The 24,107-nt window shown below is 35.8% G+C and overlaps 1 pseudogene; it reads left to right on the top strand.

Moving 5' to 3' along the window:
* Positions 1–406: 406 nt before the first annotated feature.
* The window catches only part of LOC108488251 (probable methyltransferase TCM_000331), an 89,296-nt pseudogene continuing 65,595 nt past the window's right edge, over positions 407–24,107 (top strand).

Below are 24,107 nucleotides of genomic sequence, written 5' to 3' on the forward strand. Positions count from 1 at the left end.
CATAAAAGAAGCTTGTGTGGGTCGTTATTGTGTAGCTATATATGTACAAAGACGCGATCACCTCTCGAACCACCAGTGAACCTCTTTGAAAAAAAAACAGTTTTTGATAATAAAAAAAATTAAAATAATAAGATATCAAAAAGATATAATTTAGGTATCAATTTTTGGATTAAACCAAAAATAAATAGCCGACAATGTTGACACAAAAAAAAAATAATTAGCAGACGCATACGTGGTCAATGTTTTGTACGTGAATAAACCATGTATAAACCCTGTACAGTTTCAACAAATATAAACAATTACATAGCAGACGCATTCCTAGTCATTGTTTTATACTTTTATTTATAGCAGAGTGCTAAGGAAAGCGCACCTGAAAACGTTGCCATACAGAGATTAATTAAGCAAAATGGCAGAAGCAAAGGTTCTTTGCATGAACGCTGCTGATCATGAAATTAGCTATGCCAATAATTCAGTTGTTCAAGTCTGTTTTTTCAATATTATTAATTAATTTCTCCTTTACCAATGTTCTCTTTTTTTTCAAAAAATATCATTTTTAACATCTTCTCCTTTGTGCTTTCAGAAAGCAGTGATATCAAAAGTAAGGCCAATGGTTGAAGAATCTATTACTGATATGGTCAGCAAAACTGTTCCAACATGTATGAACGTGGCAGACTTGGGTTGCTCTTCAGGTCCTAACACCTTCATGACTATGTGGCACATTATTGACACTATCCATGGCATATGTCAGCAAGAAGATATGAAGTTACCCGAGTTTGAAGTGCTTCTAAATGATCTCCCAGAGAATGACTTCAACTATGTGTTTAAGTCAGTTCCTAGTTTCATCGAGAGACTGAAGAAAGAGACCAGAGATACGTGTTTATAGTTCAGTTAAAACCAAATTAACCGATTAAACCTATCTAATTCAGTTAATCAGTAGGTGGCTAAATTTAGTTCGGCCGGAGGTCGGTTAATAATTTTTGAAATTTCGATTATTGGTGAATTCAGTTTAAAATTGGATAATTAACCGAATTAACCATAACCAAAATAAATAATATATTGTATATAATTGTTAACTTTTATTTGGTTGGTAACTTTCAAGATTTATATTGTGTTTTAGTGTCTTATTTGTTATTTTCACCTCCATTTCATGTTTTTTGAACTATTAAAAAAAGAAAGAAAAATGAACATTAACAATGTATTTTTGTATGTTTTATACTTATTTTAATCAAAGACAAAAAATATATAAATTTTGGGAATAATTTAGTTAATCGACTGAATTAACTAAAATATTTTAGTGCAATTAATGTATTTGAAAAAAAAAACTTTGGTTCAATTAATGGCTAAAGATTTTTACATTTTGGGTAATTCGGTTAATGGTAATTCAGTTTCGGTATTAATCAAACCAATCGTTTGAACACCCCTAATCGATACAGAGATAAGGTATCAATACCTTAACAAAGGTATCAGTACTTTATGTTTGGTATCGGTATATCCGTTTTTAATTCAATTTGTCTAAAAATCGAAGCTTAAAATGGTATCGATACCTTGGCAGGGGTACCAATACCTGATCTAAAATTTTAAAAAATTTGCAATTTGGTCCTATTTCATGTTCGAAATAGCAATTGTGCTTTCGTAAGCTCAATTAAAGCTTAGATTTAATTGTATATCATAATGTGAATGTGTTTATGACATGATGAAATGTTTGAATGATTTGTTTACGGTGTGTTTGATAGTAGTTGCTCCGACAACAGATATGGCATCTCGTAGCCCAGACTCGGCAATCAGGTCGGGTGAGGGGTGTTACATTTAGTCGTATCAGAGTTACAATTTGGTTGATTCTAGGACTGAACGTAACATGAATTGAGTCTAGAAATACATGTCAGAATAACCTGTGATAGTGTGATGCCTTCTAATCTAATTTGACTATGTTTTCATATATATATATATATATATATATATATATATATATATATATATACAATGTCAACCAAATCAAATCGTGTCATGTCAAACAAGGTTGATAGTAATATTCTAGCTTTTGACTAGGGAGCAAGTCATAGTGTTCCTGTTCCACAAGTGCCTAAAAGCGAGGCGCGAGTTGCCTTCTTCCAAATGGCAAACCACTAGTTTACAAAGTTCATGGGAGCTAAGCCTCCACCTTCGCAACCTCATGTACAACCTCTAACCCTAATCGTGCCTCCAACGGCACCCTCTTTTCCTCCAAACCATAATACAGTGGCTGTTTATCGAACTCTAATCAGCAAAATACGAAAATATGGTGCTGAAGAGTTTCGAGGTAAAAAGGAAGAAGATCTAGCCAGAGTTGAATAGTGGTTGAAGAAAACTCAACTGGTTCTCGATGAAATGGTATGCTCACCCTAAGACAATCTAAAATGTGTTTTACTACTATTGAAAGATGAAACTTATCAGTGATAGACAACTTTGACATTAGTTCCTAGAGATTGAGTGAATTGAGACTTCTTCCAATATGAATCCAGGAAGAAATATATCATCCGACTGTATCTGGAAAAGAAAAAGAGAGAATTTTTAGAATTGAAGCAAGGGAACTTGACTGTGGCAGACTACAAATGAGAGCTTATCCATCTCAATAAGTATTCCAGAGAGATAGTGCCAACAAAAGTTGATATGCGTACCCGTTTTGAATGGGGATTAAATTATTACATATGGATGTTAGTAGAGAACCTTGAATTGAAAGAATTTGTGGTTCTGTATGAAAGAGCTGAGAATATGGAAGACATGTGTAACGACCCGAAAGTCAGTGGTGTCAAAAACAATGATTTTGAAACCCCATTTTGATGATTGAGTTTGTAATGTAAGTTTTATTATTTAATATTTACGAGGCTAGTATAAAGTTTAATTAAAGTTTGGTCATTTAATTTTGTTAATCAAATAGTTAATTAAGGAACAATGACTGAGTTGTTAAAATGGTAAAAGTTAATCGTTATGAATTTTTAATTAACTTATTGGACCAGTTAAGTAATTGGACCATTTTAAAAGACCCAAACGATGGTGGATGATTAGGAAATCCACTCACTTTAGTTAATTAGACTTATGCTTAAGTTAATTAAAATTAGTTTAATTAAATAAATTTATTAATTATTAATCAAAGTGTATAAAGGAAAATTAAAAGAAAATAAACATTATTTTCATCTTGTTTCTTCTCAAAAACCAATTGTAAGAAGGGAAAAACCCTTGGTCACATTCAAGCTTTAGTCTTTGATTGGTAAGCAATTCTTAGTTCGTTTATTATATTTTTTTATGTTTTTGAGGTCAAGAGAGTTTGATTTAACTAGCCTGTGTATCAATTTTTAAAAATATTAAAGTTTTCAAAATTTAAAATTGTTGAATACTTGATAAATTTGGTATTAAATTGTTAGATTTAAAGCTTAGATATGGAAAAGGACTAGTTTGTAAAATGAAAGTTGTTAGTTTTGAACATAGGGACTAAAATGTAAATGTTTCAAATTGATATGATTTTTTTGTAATTATAGATAGTAAAGGGATGTAGAAGGATGAAATTGAGATCGGTTAAAAAAGAAACTCAAATTTGAAACTTATAACAATTTCGGTTTTATGGACTAAATTAAATAAAATGTAAAACTTTAAGGACTTTTAAAAAAATGAAATTGAACTGACTTATGCTTATAATAGGATGATATAAAATATTTTAGATTGATAAATTGAAATGAATTATCATATAGATCAGAAATTGAATCAACGGAAGGTTAATTGAGAAAAAGGCAAAATTGTAGATTAGTCCTCAACGTCTTGTTTGTTGTTCTTTTTGCTAGGTAAGTTCATATGGTATAAATGTGTTTAAATTCTTTTGTATTTAATTTATGATTATATATGTTTGGTTGAAATTGAAATTGTTTACGATTTGGTACAAAAGGTGAGATTTTGGACTGAAATGTAAAGAAAATTATATATATATGTGTGTGTGTGTGTGTGTGTGTGTGTGTGTGTGTGTGTGTGTGTGTGTGTGTGTGTGTGTGTGTTAGAAATACTGTATGAACTAAATAAAGGTCTTGTGCGCACTGATACAAATTTCTTACTAATGATTACTGAGATCTAGCATTTTTTGTGGACTCGAAGATACATGTGACACAGGTTTAGCTCGAAGATACTAATTCGAGGATTTGTGAACCACATTGAAATCAATCAACCACCATTTATTATTTATCTGTTAATTTTGTAACTTTACACACTTTAGAATTTAGTCTTTTGTAGCTAGCTCATAAATTAGTGTAATTACTCTTAACTTTATGGTTTTTCATGCTATAGTGTTTAGCGATTAGTTGGTTAGACTCTTTATTTTGCATGCTTGTAGCTAGAATTTGCTCAATCGCCGACTCTCTTGGTTTCAATCCTCAGAGTACTCCATACCCATTAGACAATTGTATTACAACTGACCTGCCACACTTGCAAACATCGTACGATAGTATACATTCTGATTATTTGATTATTGTTTTAGTGTTGATTTATCCCTCGTTTGCGAGACAGGGGAGAGGCGATCAGACACTCAGTCGACTGTATCAAACTTTCATCTTTCTTTGGATGATTGTCTTAAGATAGCAAAAGAAAGAGAGCATATGAGTAAGGTTTCATATGCTTCGGCAGTTAGAAGCATTATGTATGTGATGTTTTGCGCTCATCTAGATATCTGTTTCATAGTGGAAATTGTTACTTGATATCAGGGAAATTGTAACGCCTTATACCTGACCCTATGATCGGACCTGGATATAGGATGTTACAACACTTTAATTCTTAACAAAAATTTTACAATTTGCAAAAACCATACTGGATGTACTTCTTATTTATTTATAATCTTTTCTAAGTATAAAATTTGAATGAAACGTTTGTTAATTATAACAGACTTTTAAAAGTCGTAATAAGCATTACAACTTAAATATTTAATGAGAAAGACATATTCATGGAGTAGAGTACTATTCGTCACGTTCCCAAGAATGCCTCTCTGTATGCATAATATCTCTCTTCGAACTGCCACCTTAGCACATTCCTGGCTTGGACCCTCCTGACGCACTGGTTCAATTCCAAGAACCTACATTGCTAAAAGACTCATGTAAGTTCAACAGAATTTGGTGAATCTCAACCATATTACCTTTACATAATGTTGTTGAATTCCTCGACTTAAGAATTCTAGACTTCTTTTCAGATTTTGGAGGATACTTTTCTAATTCCTAGCGGATAACTATACGCCAACCTCTAACTTGACCACACTATACAAGTTTCATTCGATTGGCGGATCATAAACTTCTCACCTTATAGTGGATCCCATTTCACAATCACTTAAATATAGAAATTGGATACATTTCTGTGAATGATATACCTACGAACACTATTCTCAATGGATTCTTATACTAACTTTGGCAACTATTAGAATACCAGTCACATCGTATCTCCACGTCAATCCAAACAATGAACTTGATTCGGTGATGGTAATGTTTTAGTTCACTCAATAGAAACTCAAATAACTTTGATACAAAATGTGAAAACTTATGATTTGGCGGACACTTACACCATCCATAATTACATATATGCCAAGCTCTTTTTCTGATATAGCGAGTTATTATAGTGGATTCATCAGTCAAGGACACTGTTGAGAATTCTTTTAGAAAATCTCTCAAAACCATACTCAGATCTCGCCACAAAGGAGAACTAACAACTCGCCACTTAGGAGTTACAGAATTCTATAACGAGAAATATACGCAAGCGTACACAGTCATTTAAGTAATAAGTAAGTAAAATGAGTTATTGTCTCTACAGAGACTGTATAAGCTTAACCAATTAATTGCAACATTATAATTAATAATTTGATGTAAAAACTCAATAATTTGGATGGTGATAATTAAACTAAGTAAAATTAACTAGATGCAAAGATTGATCCCTATGCAATTCTAATCTAGATGCAATTTACCTAAATGTATGAATGAATGGCTTTAGCAACAAAAACAATCAACATTAAATGAGCTAGGATAATTACATTAATCAATTCAATTTACTTTATCATGCTTAAAAATGTTCGGAAATACTTCCACGGCAACTCGATCTTTCATGGGTTTGGAAACCAAATTAAGTCCTTTCGAAATCTTTTACTTAGCTAAATATTCATTTTGTTGATCATATTAAATAAGGGTTTCTTAGCATTTATGTAAGGTCACAGGGACATTTACGTTTGCAACAGTTTAATTACATAAACCTAAAAACTATGCAAGGTAATATAGCTAACTAAAGATATTACGAACTCAAATTAGTCGAGTTTAGGGATCTAAATTGAGCATTGCACTTTTCAATTATGTTTCTACTAGCTGTCGTTGGTTAAGATCACTCAGCTAATCTGAGTACACCCAATCATGTATGAATGAAATACATTATGATATTAATTGAAAACATGATTGACTGAGGCCTAAACATGTTAAACATGAATAAAATAGATCTTATTGAATTAATATAATCATCCTAGAAAATAGGATTTAAAATATCATTGTTGATGTAAAAAAAAAATAAGCTTAAAGCAAACACAATTAAAATAAATAACAAGAGGAAAGAGTAAACTCTATTCAGTTCAGCAGCCTTTCGGATCTATTCTGAATGATGCGCTTCTCCTTTCTACTCGATGCTTTTTTTGCTAAGGAGTTCCTAAGGTAGCAGGCCAAAGAATGTTTTTTATGAAGCATTTGTGGCTAAAGGATGGAAAGGAGATAGGCGGCTATGTAAGGGAAGGAAAAGGGAAATGGAATGTAGAGAAAATTCTAATGAGAGAAGAGAAATGAATGTTGACGGATAAGGGATGATTTGATAAGTAATAGGCGCATGGTATTTATAGGTGAAGGTAATGGGTAGAGTTAGCTAAAAATAACATTTGAATTCCTTCTTTATCTACCGCACATGGCCGACCATATTTCAAGGAGAAGGAGATGACTAAGTCTCCTTAATTTGAATTCAAACCAAGGCTATTAATAGCAATAGGGTGGACGGTTTCAACAACAAGTTGTTAGACTGATTTCTTATTATTTTCTACTTGCAAGGACCTTCAATTAAATACCCCAATGCTTGCTTTTGGGTTGCCACCTACTTGTGTCGAAACTGGGCTTTAGATCCACCTTGTTGGACGATTTCTCAGTCCAATAATGTAGCAGACATGTCCATCTTTTAGCAACTCTTTTACTAGGTCAAACTATCAACCTCATGACCCAAATTGCATGGTCATGAATTAATTTGTGCATGTCAATGTTTCATTCACATTTTCAATGGTCCTCTTACATTGTGAAAAATAACATATTAATAAATTAACATGAAATAATATAAAATATGTACAATATCATGTAATTAAGCACAATTTCACATATTTTATAAATTCATTCCCAATATTACTAATTAAGCAAAATTCACTTATTTTAATAACAATTACTCAAGATAAACATACTTATTAAGTAAAACGGTAGTAAAAAATACATAGAAAAACCCTATATAATTTCGAGTTTACAAATTTACCTTACAGGCTTTCCAGATAACTCGCCACAAGGGCTTCCCAAACATTACACCACATAAGCCTTTCAGATAATTCACTACAAGGGCTTCCCAGATAACCTCGCCACAAAGGCTTTACTAGATAACTTGCCATAAATGCTTTACGCAAACTGTTGTGTTTGACGATATGGATTTGGCCTAAACTCAACATTGCCTGAGGTTTGCCCATCATCGCCCACAGGACACGTAGAAACCCTAGTAGACAAAATAGCTCATCCACCATTCCCAGAATGTGTCATGCCTATAGTTTTTACACATATCTGTCACACTAGCCTTTTCTTGAGTTTACTGTCCCAACGAGCCTCGTATTTATGGTCCCGACAAACTACAATTTCTCCATAATGACCTTCATTTTTACTGTCTCGGCAGACGTCATCAAGCACCACCGTGGGGTTCATTATCATCTCACATATTTTTCTAATACTCTGCCCAAACTCCCATATCACTAACTATAATTTATCATGCATCACTCAAATAAAAATATGGACATATTTACATAGATTTCACTCATACCCTTAATGGAATCATATTCCTATATGTGCTTACCACAAATCATTGTTCTCATACAACACATCATACACTTTAGTACATATATACATATATTTCTTAGAAAACACACGCATATACATACTTACAACTCATCGAAAAGATATGTTCATGTAACACCCTATACCTGGCTCGGTCGCCAAGCCCAAGTCACAAGATGCTACACCACCATCTTATCATTCACATGGCATAATACACCTCATTAACATGCAATTACACTCAACTCGTATATATATAATTCATTTAATGATAATTCATCAAGACAAAATAAAGTATTCATGCTTTAATGACCAACAAGTCTTCCTTATATTTTCACGTGCACCTACTGTAGCACCCCAAACCCGGCCCAGAAGTTATGGCCAGATCCAGCATGCCACATCAAAAACGTAAAAAACAACTTCCATTCTAAGTCCAGAAAATCGTACTTGATGTTCAAAAGATTAATTCATTAAGGGTTAAAGTGAATGGAAGTTGTGCACCGTAGGAAACCGGAAAAGAGGTGGTGAGTCCATCGGATCGCTATACCAAGCTCCTTCGGATCCAACCCTAGACATGCATACCGCCATTGCCACACCTTAACGTCATGGATATTTCTAGGAAACCGATTTGATTAAGTCATTTTTAGGAAAAGTGATTAATTTTGGAAAATACTTTCATTGCGGAAGTTTTGCTTGTTGTCGTGTTATTTTGAAATCAACTGTTGTTTTTGAAAACGCACCCTAAAGCTATCCAATTTCAACAGTTAAAATAAGTATTACCTATCTTAGTAATACATATAAAAAAAAACCATCAAAAATAAATAAGAGGCCTTATTACATTTAAAAACCCAAAACTTCAAACGTAAATAAAAGGATGTCCAGTTCACCGTAAGAAAATCAAACTTTCGAATGTGGCTACTCCAATTCCTCACAGCTCCAAGCCCACTATGGTTGGGGATTACTGCGTGGATGAAAATAAAAGGGTGAGTTTGGGGAAACTCGATGTGCAAATTAACCCAACCATAGCCTATATCGGCTTAAACCACGAAATAGAATAAGTTGGCCTTAGCCTGAATGTAATTCAAAATAAAGCCCATAGGCCCATAATGTAACGTAACATATATTACATGTTTATGCGTAAACCCAACCATATCCAACCGTATACACCCCGCACCAACCTTACACCGTGGGGAGACAACTCGACCCACCCAACCGCTACACACCACGTAATTTGCAGCATGGTCGCAGAATGAATAATGTGACAGAGTCACCAGATATGAGATAATCGTGGCGAGCCACCGTATCAGATATATGTGGCAAAGCCACCAGATCAGATATTTGTGGCATAGCCACCAGAACGCTTCTTCCATAATATAACCCATGTCCCTATGCAACAGATATATAATCATGGCATACATCATACAGAATCAAATCGTCATGCTTTTCAAACAAAATTAACCCTAGGGGTATAACGGTAATTTTGCACCTAGGGGTATAACAGTAATTTTCCATACATAGGGGTATTATAGTAATTTAGCTACTTTTAGGGTTTTCATGCATATCCTAACTATTTACGTACTTTCAGAACACTTACCGCACATACTTACTGAATTGGGCCCGTTGGCCCATGAACCCGATCTTTGGCCCATTAAGCCCAAATTATCAAAATGTACGAAATCGCAGATCTGCAGTTTATTACTTTAGATTACCAAATATACAAACCCAACTATCTTACGAGCATTCGACACTCGTAAATTCCCAAAATACCGACTTTTTCGCATTTCGCTTTTCGCTTTTGCCAATCTAGTCTAAGAGAGGTGTGTTACACACAATTGCTTGCATTTATATCTTGATTGAGATCCACACACGAACCGCCTACAATTGGATTACTAACACGTTAATCTAACTATTCAAATACGAACTACGTATTAACCCCTAACAATATTCGGCCAACCACACCTACAGATCAGTGTTTACCACATAATCATAATTTCACTGCAAGCTGTCTTCCTGAGCAACAGTCACTTAATCATTTATAACAGGAGCTACAAAACTCCAAATCAAGTGCCGTTAATTTTCCCTGAAACTAGACTCATATATCTTTTATCCATAAAATTTTCAGAATTTTTGGTTTAGCCAATAAATACCAGATTTTTATCAAAGTTTTCCATGTTTCACTGTTTGACTAATCTGGCCTCTCTTCATTACGAATCAAATTTCTCATTGTACAGAATTCAAAATATGTTCTTGTTTATTTCATTTGAAACTAGACTCAATAATATTTAATTACATAAATTATTCAGCTTCTAATTCATCTCCCATAATTTATGGTGATTTTCCAAAGTCACTTTACTGCTGCTGTCCCAAGCAGATTTTTTACCAAATCACTCTTTCACACATACCTTGCATGCATGTTATTTAAACATGTATATCACCAATCAATCATCACATATCTATGATTTTACTTAAGTATAATCTCTATTTCATCATTTTAAAGCACAACATGTTAGCCGATTTTTCCCTTTAGCATCTAAGGCACATGCATGCTCATTTGTTTGGCTCAACTTCACCTATCTTCCATTTTTCATCAAAAGAACATGAAACAACAACCATTTCCTTCATTTTAATTCATGACTAAATGCTCACAACACAACTAAAAACCAAAATATGCTTCAAGAGTTAAGGTAGAATCAAGAAGAACTCATGAACCTTAAAATAGAAGCAAGGTACCAAGAACTTACCTTCAATTTTCCTCCTCCTAGTGACCGAATACTCAAGAGCTTTCTCCTCTCCTTTCTCTTCTCTAACTGTCGGCTATGATGAACAAAGATGGACAAAACTTTGTTCTTTTCACCCCTTTTTCTTTTAATAAAATTTTATATTTCATCCATTTAATTCTTTAATACAAAAGACATGAAATGCCCATCACAGAACATTTACCTAAACCATTATCATGGAACATTTACCTAACTCATTATCATGGAATATTTACCTAATCCATTATCATGGAACATTTACCTAACCCATTATCAATTTGTACCATGAATTATGGATATCAAGTGCTCATATTTGTCTACAACAACATGATGGCTGGCCACTTCATGTAAAATGGGAGGTTTGTCATGCAAATACTCCTATTTTGCACTCCTATTTATTTGGCCACTACAAATTAGCCTATAGCATTTCCAAACATTTTCACATAGGTCCTATTTCATAATTTCACTCCCTTTTTCTTATGGAACAAAAATTAACTAAAATTATCGGGTTCTATCTTAAGCTTGGGCCTTCTAGAGGCCCACAAACATAATCAAACCTATGCTAACATTCACAGAATTCCCGAAAATTGGGGCGTTACAACTCTACCCTCCTTAAAGAAATTCCGTCCTCGAAATTTACCTGATCCAACTAGTTGAGGGTATTGTTGACGATAGTCTCTTCGATTCCCAAGTAGCTTCTTCCTTCCATGATTACGTAAAGTACTTTCACTAACGGATAGATTTCCTTCGAGAACCTTAACATCTCGAGCCAATATTTGTACAGCTCTTCCTCAAAGGTCAAATCATCGAACTTCAATTTCGAATCGGCGGGACATGAGCAGGTCAAGACGATAACGCCTTAACATGGAAACGTGAAAAACATCGTGAATCCTGTCTAACTCTAGAGGCAATTCCAACTGATAAGCCACTGGGCCTACTCGCTTCAAAACCCGATAAGGCCCAATGAACCGCGGACTCAACTTGCCCTTCTTATCAACCTTAATATCTTCTTCCAAGGAGAAACCTTTAAGAAGACCATATCACCCATCGAGTACTCAATCTCCTTACGCTTCAAATCTGCGTACGAATTTTGCCTATCAGATGCTTCTTTTAACCGGTCCCTAATTATTCTAACCTTATCCTCAATATCAGCTACCAACTCTGGTCCAAGAACTTGTCGCTCTCCTAGTTCGGTCCAATAACTAAGTGTACGACACCTTCGTCCATACAGTGCTTCATACGGTGCCATCCGAATACTCACCTGGTAACTGTTATTATATGCAAATTCTGCCAACGGCAAGTAATCCTCCCAACTATCTCGAAAATCAATCACGCATCCCCTCAACATGTCCTCCAGAATCTGAATAACCATTCCCGATTGACCATCAGTCTGGGGATGGAAAGCCGTACTAAAATTCAATCGCGTCCCCAATGCCTCATACAACTTTTGCCAAAATCGAGATGTAAATCTGGGATCCCGGTCAGAGAAAATCGAAACTAGGACTCCATGAAGTCGTACAATCTCCGCTACATACAGCTTGGCTAACTTTTGAAACGAAAAGTCAGTACGTACAGGTATGAAATGGGCTGATTTGGTCAACCTATCCACAATCACCCACACCGAGTCTTTCTTTGATAGTGTCAAGGGCAGCCCACTCACAAAGTCCATGGTTACCCTCTCCCACTTCCAAAGTGGTATCTTCACCGACCGTAATGATCCAGAGGGTAATTGATGCTCACTTTCACTTGTCGGCATGTCGACATTTCCTACAAACTTCGTTACTTCTCGTTTAAGTCCAGGCCACCAGTATAATTCTCGTAAGTCGTGATACAACTTGTTCCCTCCAGGGTGCATAGCACAAAGTCCTCCATGAGGTTCCTTCAATATTGTCTGCCTCAAATCAGAGTCCTTCGGAACACAAATTCTTCCTCGGAAACACATAACTCCTTCACCATTTAACCTAAACTCAGAAGTTTCCCCTTCCTTAACTTTTTGGAAACGAGTGACCAAAGACTCATCGTTCAACTACTTTTCCTTAATCTGATCCACCCAGGTTGGCCTCACTTGCAACTCAGCCAATAGACTTCCATCATCATACAGACTCAGACGAGCAAACATTGCTCTCAGATCAGATATAGCTCTACGACTTAGAGTATCGGCTACCACATTAGCCTTACCTGGGTGATACTCGATCGAACAGTCATAATCCTTAAGTAACTCAATCCATCTCATTTGCCTAAAGTTCAGCTCCTTCTGAGTCAACAAATACTTAAGACTCTTATGGTCAGTGTATATAATACACCTTTCTCCATACAAGTAATGTCTCCAAATCTTAAGTGCAAATATCACTGCTGCCAACTCTAAATCATGAGTCGGATAGTTCCCCTCATGAGGCTTAAGCTGTCGTGATGCATATACAACCACCTTACCCTCTTGTATTAACACGCAGCCCAAACCCACGTGTGATGTGTCACTGTACACAGTAAAATCCTTCCCAGACTCCGGTTGAATTAACACAGGTGCTTCAGTTAGAACTTTCTTCAACTTCTCAAAAGCTTCTTGCTGCTTCTTAGTCCATACAAATGGTACTCGTTTCCTTATGAGTTTTGTCAGAGGTGCTACCATCACAGAAAAACCTTCCACAAACCTTCTGTACTATCCTGCCAACCCTAGGAAACTCCGTATTTTTTACACTGACCTAGGCGGCTTCCACTCCAAAATCACTTCAATTTTCCAAGGGTCCACCTTAATCCCTTCGGTAGAAACCACATGTCCTAAGAAGGTTACCTCCCTCAACCAAAATTCACACTTGTGAACTTCAAAGAGTTCCTTCTCCTTAATACTTACAAGATTATACGGAGATGCTCATCATGTTTCGCTTCAGTTTGAGAATATACGGGATATCGTCAATAAAGACGACTACAAACCGATCTAAAATGGTTGGAACACGTGATTCATCGATCCATAAATCTTGCAAGAGCGTTCACAAGACAAATGGCATAACCGAAACTCGTAATGACCATACCGAGTCCCGAATCTTTGTCTTATGGATATCCACTTCCTTTACCCTTAATCGATGGTATCCGGTTCAAGGTCAATCTTGGAAAATACCAAGCTCCTCTCAGATGGTCAAATAAATCATCAATCCTTGGCAGTGGATACTTACTCTTAATCGTCAGTTTGTTCAACTGGCGATAATCAATGCACATTCGCATCGTACCATCATTCTTTTTCACGAATAGCACCGGTGCTCCCCATGGAGACACGCTTGGCCTAATAAAGCCCCTATCCAACAACTCTTGAATTTGAGCATTTAACTCTACTAACTCCTTCAGTGCCATCCTATACGGTGCGATAGACACAAGCGTCATTCCAGGCAACAAGTCTATTCCAAACTCAACTTCTCGATTCGGAGGCAATCCTAGAAGCTCCTCCGGAAAAACATCTTGGAACTCCTTTACAGTCCTAACCTTATCCACTGTCAGTCCCTCCTCTTTCGACTGACTTACAAATGCCAAATAGGCCTCACAACCTTTTCGAATCCACTTCTTGGCTCTTAATGCCGACACCACATTGGACAAATAATCCCTTCGCTCACCTATCACCATAACCTCCTCATCCTTTGTGGTCCTTAACACCATTCGTTTAACAGCACAATCCAGAGTCGCTTTATGCTTAACAAGCCAGTCCATTCCCAAAATGAGATTAAACTCTCCAAACGGTAACTCCATCAGATCTTCAGGGAAAATCTTACCTTGAGTTTCTAAGGGTACATCCCTATACAGTTTGTCTACCCTAACCGAGTGACTCAAATGACTTAGTACAGATACCCCACTCACAATCTGCTCAGAACAGTCCAAGTCGTCCATAATCCGTTCTGTGGCCTCCAACCAATTTTCTGCCACATTCGGGGCTATACCAGACACGCCCCTAAAGATCTCAGTTCCGTTAGTCCCGAAGTCATTCAGAAATAGATCCCTGAATTTCGTTGCCCGAACTTGCTCTGGCAACCCTTTCCAGAACACAAAGCATTGTATGTGATAGGGCATCATCCTCGGCAGCCCTATCATACGGCCCATTCTCATCCGTCGGTGGTGGTGTGCTACTCTAGTGGGTATGTGTTGAGAAGACGAAGTTCCAGCTTGAGTACTACCTCGGCCTCGACCACGGCCTCTTCCCCAAGTAGCTCTCGTACCCATATCGATTTATCTTGATTACCAATTTTTATGCATCAATTCAATATTCCAGGGTTTATTACAGATGTTTTATGAATCAGACAGTAATTCAAAGTTTGTTTTCGCAGAATCGAAGTCTAGCTACAGTTTTAGTTTCTTATCAGATTTTCCTATGGTTTCAGTATCATCCTATCTAGAGTATCCTAGCAGGATTTCAGTACAGATAGATAAGTTAGAAAAATATTCAGAAGAGTTCGAGTAATACTTACGTGCTTGGTAGGAGATTCGTAATGCCACCTTCTAAAGATCTAAATTTTGAAAATCGAGTTTTTCGCATTCTTTATAAAATTTTTGTTTTCGAAAATCTTTGTTTTTGTAAACCCATTCCACAGCCGAGTTGTTGCAACCTAGGCTCTGATACCACTAAATGTAACACCCCAAACCCGGCCGAGAAGATATGGCCAGATCCGGCATGCCACATCAAAAACGTAAAAAAAAAATTTCCATTCTAAGTCCAGAAAATCGTACTTAATGTTCAAAAGATTAATTCATTAAGGGTTAAAGTGAATAGAAGTTGTGCACCAGGTAGGAAACCGGAAAAGAGGTGGTGAGTCCATCGGACTGCTTAAGTACCAAGCTCCCTTCAGATCCAATCCTAGACATGCATACCGCCATTGCCACACCTTAACGTCATGGATATTTCTAGGAAACCGATTTGATTAAGTCATTTTTCGGAAAAGTGATTAATTTTAGAAAATACTTTCATTGCGGAAGCTTTGCTTGTTGTCGTGTTATTTTGAAATCAACTGTTGTTTTTGAAAACGCGCCCTAAAGCTATCCAATTTCAACAGTTAAAATAAGTATTACCTATCTTAGTAATACATATAAAAAAAACCATCAAAAATAAATAAGCGGCCTTATTACATTTAAAAACCCAAAACTTCAAACGTAAATAAAAGGATGTCCAGTTCACCAGAAGAAAATCAAACTTTCAGAACAGGTGGCCACTCCGAATTCCCTCACAGCTCCAAGCCCACTATGGTTGGGGATTACCTACGTGGATGAAAATAAAAGGGGTGAGTTTGGGGAAACTCAGTGTGTAAATTAACCCAACCATAGCCTATATCACTAAACCACGTAAATAAAATAAGTTGGCCTTAGCCCGCAATGTAATTCAAAATAAAGCCCATAGGCCCATAATGTAGCGTACAGATATTACATGTTTATGCGAAACCCAACCATATCCAACCGTATACACCCCGTACCAACCTTACACCGTGTGGGGAGACAACTCGACCCACCCAACCGCTACACACCACAGAATTTGCAGCATGGTTGCGGAATGAATAATGTGACAAAGTCACCAGATACAGATAATCGTGGCAGAGCCACCAGAACAGATATATGTGGCAAAGCCGCCAGATCAGATATTTGTGGCATAGCCACCAGAACGCTTCCTCCATAATATAACCCATGTCCCCATGCAACAGATATATAATCATGGCATACATCATACAGAATCAGATCGTCATGCTTTTCAATCAAAATTAACCCTAGGGGTATAACGGTAATTTTGCACCTAGGGGTATAACAGTAATTTTCCATACATAGGGGTATTATAGTAATTTAGCTACTTTTAGGGTTTTCATGCATATCCTAACTATTTACGTATTTTCGAACACTTACCGCACATACTTATTGAATTGGGCTGTTGGCCCATGAACCCGATCTTTGGCCCATTAAGCCCAAATTATCAAAATGTACTAAATCGCTGCATCGCAGTTTATTACTTTAGATTACCAAATATACAAACCCAATTATCTTACGAGCATTCAGACACTCTTAAATTCCTAAAATACCGACTTTTCGGCATTTCGCTTTTCGCTTTTGCCAATCTAGTCTAAGAGAGGGTGTCGATTACACACTGCTTTATGACGATATCTTGATTGAGATCCACACACGAACCGCCTACAATTGGATTACTAACACGTTAATCTAACTATTCAAATACGAACTACGATTAACCCCTTACAATATTCGCCAACCACACCTACAGATCGAGTAAGCTTATAAGAAATCAATAAGCAACTCATTAACAAATTTTTGTCAGTGTTTACCACATAATCATAATTTCACTGCAAGCTGTCTTCCTGAGAAACAATCACTAAATCATTTATAACTGGAGCTACGAAACTCCAAATCAAGTGCCGTTAATTTTCCCTAAAACTAGACTCATATATCTTCTATCTATAAAATTTTCAGAATTTTTGGTTTAGCCAATCAATACCAGATTTTTATCAAAGTTTCCTATGTTTCACTGTTTGACTAATCTGACCTCTCTTCATTACGAATCAAATTTCTCATTGTACAGAATTCAAAATATGTTCTTGTTTATTTCATTTGAAACTAGACTCAATAATATTTAATTACATAATTTATTCAGCTTCTAATTCATCTCCCACAATTTATGGTGATTTTCCAAAGTCACTTTACTGCTGCTGTCCCAAGCAGATTTATTACCAAATCACTCTTTCACACATACCTTGGATGCATGTTATTTAAACATGTATATCACCAATCAATCATCACATATCTATGATTTTACTTAAGTATAATCTCTATTTCATCATTTTAAAGCACAACATGTTAGCCGATTTTTCCCTTTAGCATCTAAGGCACATGCATGCTCATTTGTTTGGCTCAACTTCACCTATCTTCCATTTTTCATCAAAAGAACATGAAACAACAACCATTTCCTTCATTTTAATTCATGACTAAATGCTCACAACACAACTAAAAACCAAAATATGCTTCAAGAGTTAAGGTAGAATCAAGAAGAACTCATGAACCTCAAAATAGAAGCAAGGTACCAAGAACTTACCTTCAATTTTCCTCCTCTTAGTGACCGAATACTCAAGAGCTTTCTCCTCTCCTTTCTCTTCTCTAACTGTCGGCTATGATGAACAAAGATGGACAAAACTTTGTTCTTTTCACCCCTTTTTCTTTTAATAAAATTTTATATTTCATCCATTTAATTCTTTAATACAAAAGACATGAAATGCCCATCACGGAACATTTACCTAAACCATTATCATGGAACATTTACCTAACTCATTATCATGGAATATTTACCTAATCCATTATCATGGAACATTTACCTAACCCATTATCAACTTGTACCATGAATTATGGATATCAAGTGCTCATATTTGTCTACAACAACATGATGGCTGGCCACTTCATGTAAAATGGGAGGTTTGTCATGCAAATACTCCTATTTTGCACTCCTATTTATTTGGCCACTACAAATTAGCCTATAGCATTTTCAAACATTTTCACGTAGGTCCTATTTCATAATTTCACTCCCTTTTTCTTATGGAACAAAAATTAACTAAAATTACCGGGTTCTATCTTAAGCTAGGGCCTTCTAGAGGCCCACAAACATAATTAAACTATGCTAACATTCACAAAATTCCTAAAAATTGGGGCGTTACACCTACACACAACCTTTTCATGTATTAAGCAATTAATGATAATTTGGCAACTTGGAGACATGAAACATAAAAATGGGCTCTATCACCACACATTGGATACACGAATCTCCATCACATCAATGACTCAAAGAGTCTAACATATCTCATAAGTGTAGCATAAAGCTAACACTCTCCAACACACCAACATGTCTTGATGAATGGAGCTTAGCTCGACATTCCTTTATCTCTTTGATATGTCTCAGGGCCTTATTGCCGAAAAACATAAAGGTGAGTACTCACAGTCCTATGGCATGCCAACTATAACCAACGGTTTCAAAAGATTACAATGCCAAAATATTCCAAAATACACACATTTAATTATTGTTTTAATGCACATAATCTTTGTTCTTATTCATCAATTCACATCATAATCTCATACAAAATGCACATTTATTGGATTCAGAATTAATTGCACTTTAAGTGCCACAATAATGCTCATTAATATTGAGCTATTATTTAATAGATCTCACATGTGTGCATTAAAATCAGCACATCAAATAGCACATACAAGTATTCTCCCATATTACCTGTCATAATAGTATCACATTCTATAATTCAACACATATGTACTTATTGTTTTCTGCACACTTTCAATACACATTTATATCGCTAACACAACATCACCACTGTCATTCGGCATGTTTAATATGCCCACAGCTAACACATTTACAAGAACTATCATAATATATATCACATGTCACATTATCACAACTTATTACTCAATCCACTTCACAAAATCACATACTTTTCAAATTAAACGATGGGTATAAGAAAGCTTACACTAGAAACTTAGGATAAGGTTTTAGGGTACTCTTAAGCTCCCATTTAACATTATGAATCGTGTCTACAATCAGAGATTCCAAACATTCACAGTTTGCACTTTCGCCTAGACACCGAAAGCTTAAACTAGCTTTTTTTTACATTTCTCTTTACTCGAATAAGGTCCTAATTAACATAATTAACATCCAGCCATAGACCCACCTAAATCAACCAAAAACACAAGACTAAGCTAGACCCTATTGAAACTAAAGTTTCGACTAGCTTAGTCGAACTGCAAAAATCTCAACTTCTACTTGTTCCCATCGCATAAAACTGATTCCAATCAACCTATTATACATCTAAGAACAATTCCCAACCTTCAAACTACTCAAAACTACAAATATTCATGGTTCCAGAATTTTGACATATGATGGCAATTTTTCACGAAAAATCAATAAAATGTTAGAATTATTTAATGAAACTTTAATGAATGTTTAGAAACCCTCTAATCACATCAAAACTAATTGAAAAACTGTAATGCCCTGAATTTGGGCCTAGAAGTATTAGGTCTTGAAGAGGGGAACAGTTAGGAAGCTACTTATAAATATTTAGTTGTGTAAGAAAATGGCACAAATACATGTCTGTTTCAGTGGTTAAGTGTTCTGGGAAGTGTCTGAGAAGTCTTGGGTTCCAGCCTGAGCAAGTGTAAAAAGTTTTGTTTTTAAGGAATAAACGCTGTCTCTAGGCAGTAAGCTTTTAAGTAAATAATGGAAAAACATGACAGAAAATAGCCTGCTGGCCAAGGGGATAAGTGGCGTGTTACTAATGTCTGAGGTCTAAAGCTCGAGTCCTAGTTTACGTAATAGGGGGTTCTATTTTGCTGCCTAAGCCGTGTGGGTAGTAGAGTTTGACTGAAATACTGAAAAGTTTGAATGAATTTAAAATTAAGAGGTTGAGTTGTTGAGGACATATTGATGGAGGGATTTTTGGAGGAAATCAAGGGGATTTGAAGTGGAAGGGTATTGGTGTCGAATTGGGATTGTAGGTACCCAATAAATTCGGGTTTGGGGATACGCTTCTCATTTTGTGATTTTATTACTCTTTTCTACTGAAGGTTGAATATGGTAGGGGTTCCATACGGGTTTCTTGATGTTTTGCTTATTCGAAATTGGCATTATTTCTCTTCACATGCGATTGAGTTCCCTCTTTTTGGCCGAACTCTCACTCCCTTGCTCTCTTTTCACTTTTGATTTTTGTTCTTTTTGTGACCTTTCTAGACCGATTCTTTCTCTTCCTTCCTCAATCAATTCTTCTTCTGACCGATTATTCCACTTTCCCTTCTCTTTACCTTATTTTGTTTTGACCGAATGTTTCCCATCTCCTTTTTTCTCTGCATCTCTCTCTCTCAAACCGATTATTGCTTTGGGTCGAATACTTTTCCCCCAAACTCCCATATCACCAACTATAATTTATCATGCATCACGCAAATAAAATATGGACATATTTACATAGATTTCATTCATACCCTTAACGGAATCATATTTCCCATACGTGCTTACCACAAATCGTTGTTCTCATACAATACATCATACACTTTAGTACATACATACATATATTTCTCAGAAAACACACGCACATACATACTTACAAATCATTGAAAATATATGTTCATGTAACACCCTATACCAGGCTCGATCGCTGAGCCCGAGTCACAGGATGCTACACCACCATCTCATTATTCACATGGCATAATACACTTCATTAACATGCAATTACACTCAACTTGTATATATATAATTCATTTAATGATAATTCATCTAGACAAAACAAAGTATTCATGCTTTAATGACCAACAAGTCTTCCTTATATTTTCACGTGCACCTACACACAACCTTTTAATGTATTAAGCAATTAATGATAATTTGGCAACTTGGAGACATGAAACATAAAAATGAGATCTGTCACCACACATTGGATACACGAATCCCCATCACATCAATGACTCAAAGAGTCTAACATATCTCATAAGTGTAGCATAAAGCTAACACTCTCCAATACACCAACATGTCCTGATGAATGGAGCTTAGCTCGACATTCCTTTATCTCTTCGATATGTCCTAGGGCCTTATTGCCGAAAAACATAAAGGTAAGTACTTACAATCCTATGGTACTATAACCTACGGTTTCAAGAGATCACAATGCCAAAATATTCCAAAATACACACATTTAATTACTGTTTTAATGCACATAATCTTTGTTCATATTCATCAATTCACATTACAATCTCATACACAATGCACACTTGTTGGATTCAGAATTAATTTCACTTTAAGTGCCATAATAATGCTCATTGAACTATTATTTAATAGATCTCACATGTGTGCATTAAAACCAGCACATCATATATCACATACAAGTATTCTCCCATATTACCTGTCATAATAGTATCACATTCCATAATTCAACACATATGTACTTATTGTTTTCTGCACAGTTTCACTGCACATTCATAACGCTAACACAACATTACCACTGTCATTCGGCATGTTTAATATGCCCACAGCTAACACATTCACAAGAACTATCGCAATATATATCACATGTCACATTATCACAACTTAATACTCAACCCACTTCACAAAATCACATACTTTTCAAATTAAACAATGGGAATAAGAAAGCTTACACTAGAAACTTAGGATAGGGGTTTAGGGTACTCCTAAGCTCTCATTTAACATTATGAATCGTGTCTACAATCAGAGATTCCAAACACTCATAGTTTGTGCTTTCAGCGTCCAGTTTGCGCTTTCGCCTAGACGCCGAAAGCTTAAACTAGCATTTTTTTTACCTTTCTCTTTACTCGAATAAGGTCCTAATTAACATAATTAACATTCAGCCATAGACCCACCTAAATCAACCAAAAAACACAAGACTAAGCTAGACCCTATTAAAACTAAAATTTCGACTAGCTTAGTCGAACTGCAAAAATCTCAACTTCTACTTGTTCCCATCACATAAAACTGATTCTAATCAACCTATTATACATCTAAGAATAATTTCCAACCTTCAAACTACTCAAAACTACAAATATTCATGGTTCTAGAATTTCGACATATGATGGCAATTTTTCACGAAAAATCAATAAAATGTTAGAATTATTTAATGAAAATCACATCAAAACTAATGGAAAAAATGTAATGCCCTAAATTTGGGCCTAGAAGTATTAGGTCTTGAAGTGGGGAGCAGTTAGAAAACTATTTATAAATATTTGGCTGTGTAAGGAAATGGCACAAATGCATGTCTGTTTCAGTAGTTAAGTGTTCTGGGAAGTGGCTGAGAAGTCTTGGGTTCAAGCCTGAGCAAGTGCAAAAAGTTTCGTTTTTAAGGAATAAACACTGTCTCTAGGAAACAGGCTTTTAAGTAAATAAGTGAAAAACATGACAAAAAAAAGCCTGCTGGCCTAGGGGATAAGTGGCGTGTTACTAATGTCTGAAGTCTAAAGTTTGAGTCTTGGTTTGCGCAATGGGGGGTTCTATTTTGCTGCCTAAGCCGTGCGGGTAGTAGAGTTTGACCAAAACACTGAAAAGTTTGAATGAATTTCAAATTAAGAGGTTGAGTTGTTGAGGATATATTGATGGAGGGATTTTAGGAGGAAATCAAGGGGATTTGAAGTGGAAGGAGTGTCGGTGTCGAATTGGGATTTTAGGTACCCAATGAATTCTCTTTGGGGATATGCCTCTCATTTTGCGATTTTATTGCTCTTTTCTGCTGAAGGCCGAATGTGGTAGGGGTTCCATACGGGTTTCTTGCTATTTTGCTTATTCGAAATTGGGATTATTTCTCTTCACATACGATTAAGTTCCCTCTTTTTGGCCGAACTCTCACTCCCTTGCTCTCTTTTCACTTTTGGTTTTTGTTCTTTTTGTGACCTTTCTAGACCGATTCTGTCTCTTCCTTCCCCAATCAATTCTTCTTCTGACTGATTATTCCACTTTCCCCTCTCTTTACCTTATTTTGTTTTGACCAAATGTTTCCCATATCCTCTTTTCTCTGCATCTCTCTCTCTCAACCCTATTATTGCTTTGGGTCGAATACTTTTCTCCCAAACTCCCATATCACAAACTATAATTTATCATGCATCACTCAAATAAAAATATGGACATATTTACATAGATTTCACTCATACCCTTAACGGAATCATATTCCCCATATCTCATACAACACATCATACAATTTAGTACATACATACATATATTTCTCAGAAAACACACGCACATACGTACTTACAACTCATCAAAAAGATATGTTCATGTAACACCTTATACCCGGCTCTGTCGTCGAGCCCGAGTCACAGGATGCTACACCACCATCTTATCATTCACATGGCATAATACACCTTATTAACATGCAATTATACTCAACTCGTATATATATAATTCATTTAATGATAATTCATCAAGACAAAACAAAGTATTCATGCTTTAATGTCCAACAAGTCTTCATTATATTTTCACGTGCGCCTATACACAACCTTTTAATGTATTAAGCAATTAATAATAATTTGGCAACTTGGAGACATGAAACATAAAAATGGGCTCTATCACTACACATTGGATACACGAATGTCCATCACATCAATGACTCAAAGACTCTTACATATCTCATAAGTGTGGCATAAAGCTAACACTCTCCAACACACCAACATGTCCTGATGAATGGAGCTTAGCTCGGCATTCCTTTATCTCTCCGATATGTCCTAGAGCCTCATTGCCCAAAAACAGAAAGGT

This window comes from Gossypium arboreum, chromosome 10, assembly GCF_025698485.1.
Source record: "Gossypium arboreum isolate Shixiya-1 chromosome 10, ASM2569848v2, whole genome shotgun sequence".
In the NCBI taxonomy this organism is placed as follows: Eukaryota; Viridiplantae; Streptophyta; class Magnoliopsida; order Malvales; family Malvaceae; genus Gossypium; species Gossypium arboreum.